The sequence below is a fragment of the Chlamydotis macqueenii genome, chromosome W (assembly GCF_036417535.1).
Source record: "Chlamydotis macqueenii isolate bChlMac1 chromosome W, bChlMac1.mat, whole genome shotgun sequence".
In the NCBI taxonomy this organism is placed as follows: Eukaryota; Metazoa; Chordata; class Aves; order Otidiformes; family Otididae; genus Chlamydotis; species Chlamydotis macqueenii.
The window spans coordinates 49,223,215-49,226,179 of NC_141592.1; the positions used below are offsets into that span (position 1 = coordinate 49,223,215).

Below are 2,965 nucleotides of genomic sequence, written 5' to 3' on the forward strand. Positions count from 1 at the left end.
CACATGGAGCAATCTGGAAAGAAAGAGGACTATTGAACTCCCAGGGAAAAAATATCAAACATGCAAAAGAAATTCTGAAGCTACTAGAAGCTGTCCAGCTCCCTGAGAAAGTGGCAATTATGCATATTAAGGCACACCAGAAAGTGAGCTCAGATTTGGAAAAAGGGAATGAGCTGGCGGACAGAGAGGCAAAACAAGTGGCCAAAACAAAGGTGAAAGTAGAAGGGGCTCTAATTCCTGATAGGCAAATCTCCCTACAAGGTAAGCCAGAATATACCCCACAGGGAAGACTAATTATTCCCTCTTGTTTAATCACAGACTTGGAAGGGTCATATAATGAAGAGGGGTGGGCTTATACCCCACAGGGAAGACTAATTATTCCCTCTTGTTTACTGTGGCACTTGATACGGGAGGAACATAGGAAAAGGCATTGGGGAACAGAGGCTCTGTATAAACATTTAATAAGAGAAATTGTGGCTAGAAATTTATATACCACGGTGAGACAGGTGACTCAACAGTGTGATCTTTGCCTCCAAACTAACCCTAAAAATACCCCCAAACCAGAAATGGGCCAGATTGGGAAGGGCAATGGGCCTGGACAACAATGGCAGGTTGATTTTACAGAACTTCCAAGAAAAGGGGGGTTTCGCTATTTGCTGGTATTAACCGATACCTTTTCAGGTTGGCCAGAAGCATTCCCAACTAGAACAGCCAAGGCTCGGGAGGTAACTAAAGTATTGGTACAAGAGATAATACCACGTTTTGGGGTTCCAGCAACCATATCCTCTGATAGAGGACCACATTTTGTCTCAAAAATAGTACAACAAATTAGCCACCATTTGGGAATAGATTGGCAACTTCATACCCCATACCGCCCTCAGTCGAGTGGCCAAGTGGAGAAAATGAATCACTTAATCAAACAGCAAATTGTGAAATTGGGACAAGAAGCAAACTTGACGTGGCCTCAGTCTCTCCCTTTAGCCCTTTTGCGTATAAGAACGAGACCAAGGGCAAAGGAAGGACTGAGCCCCTTTGAAATTCTGTATGGACGACCCTATGGGATACAGAGGGGGATGTCTATGCAAGCTGGGGATGAAATTATGACTTCCTACATGGTGGCATTGGGCAAACAGCTCAATAGAATTGGAAAGCATGTAATTGGTACCCGGGGAAGAGGTCTAGATGAACCTGTGCATGATATACAACCTGGAGATTATGTATATGTAAAGTCTCTTGCAGAAAAAACCTTGGAACCACAGTGGGAAGGACCATACCAGGTACTCCTCACCTCCTTTACAGCAGTCAAGATCAGAGAGCAGAATGCCTGGATACACCACACTAGGGTAAAAAAGGCACCACAAAAACTCTGGACTTCTGAAGTTCAGGGACCCCTAAAGCTTAAACTGAGAAGGTAGAATGTGGATTAAGGTTTGTGTAATCCTGGTAAATATACAAATGATGAACATAGCTGCTTGGCAAGGGAATTTGTATGTTCAGCTGACTCAAAACATCACTAAAATCTTAAACAAGACCGATTGTTGGGTTTGTACCCAAATGCCAAGGCATTCTTGTCATGGAGTGCCTTTAATAGGTATCCCATTGTCGTTGAATGTCTCCTGGACAAATAGGATCTTTTGGGAAAGTACCACTCTTAGTAAAGATACTCAAGCCACGTGGGGCCGGGAGTTGGAAATAAACAAAATAGTAACCAATACCTCAGGAGACCGCTGCCTGGTAAGCTCGAGAAACGGTACGTTTGTTGGGGAGTATCTAAATTGTAACAAAACTATCTCATTGAACATGACGAATATTGACCCAGTATTTCAATCGTTTAATTATACTGGTCTTCCGGTTCCACTGGGAACAGGATGGTACTGGTTGTGTGGCACAGTGGCCCGTAAGACTCTGCCTCTAGGATGGCGAGGAGCCTGTACTTTAGGCGGTCTGATCCCCAATATCACTATTATTGACTAAATAACACAGAGTCCCGTAAGGAGAAAACGGAGAATCAATTCAATTAGGAGCTGGAGGACAAACAATCCCCTAATAGAAAGGCCAACGGGTTTTCATAGCTTTGTGCGGTGGCTGATCCCATCTCTAGGGGTTAGCGAATTGGAAAAGGCCATAGTAAATATTTCAGCTGTAATAAAAATAATAGAAAACAGAACAATAGGTGCTATTCTTGCACTCCAAGAAGAAGTGACTGGGTTATCAAAGATAATATCACAGAATCGCATGGCCTTAGATTTATTATTGGCCTCACAAGGAGGAGTATGCACAGCAATCAACGTTGACTGCTGTATGTATGTAGACCAGAGTGGGCGGATTACTGACGACCTCCAGGAGATCAGGAGGCAAGCAAAGATCCTACATGAGATAACACAAGATGACACCTCTTGGAGTTTTTCCGAACTCTGGGAGAAGTTAACCTCCTGGCTGCCAAATTTAACATGGTTAAAACAATTGTTTGTTACAATAATAGCAATCATCCTTTTATCCATAATCCTTTGTATAGCAATTTGATGCGGCTTGTGGTGTTTTAAGAATACAGGAGATTCCTACAGTGAATGGAAAAGAAACCAATTACGACAAAGGCTTGAGTCTAACAAATATTTTGAAAAAATGTTAGATAGAGAAACACTATACTAGAATTAAATTAAATACAGTAAAAGAATTTACTAATTTTCTAGAAAAGGGGGGACTGAGAGAAGGAGTTAAAGAAATCTTAATAGATATGGCATTGATTAATTATTGCTGTGCATCCTAAGGAATCAAGTTGATAAATAGTGCTTAATGTTTTGTTAACTACTTGCTTAATAATTTGCTAACCATTGTGCAAACTATTTGAAGCAGAAAGTCTTGCAATTCTTCACGAAAGACAGTTCCCGGTAAGGACTAGGGGGGTCGCTTCAAGAACCAGCTAAAACCGACCCTGCAGCTTGAATGAAAGCCAAGGGATAACTGA

General features: G+C 41.9%; 1 pseudogene; it reads left to right on the top strand.

Moving 5' to 3' along the window:
* The first annotated feature begins 1,800 nt into the window (after positions 1 to 1,800).
* LOC147596780 (syncytin-2-like) lies at positions 1,801 to 2,649 on the top strand (annotated as a pseudogene).
* The last annotated feature ends 316 nt before the right edge of the window (positions 2,650 to 2,965 follow it).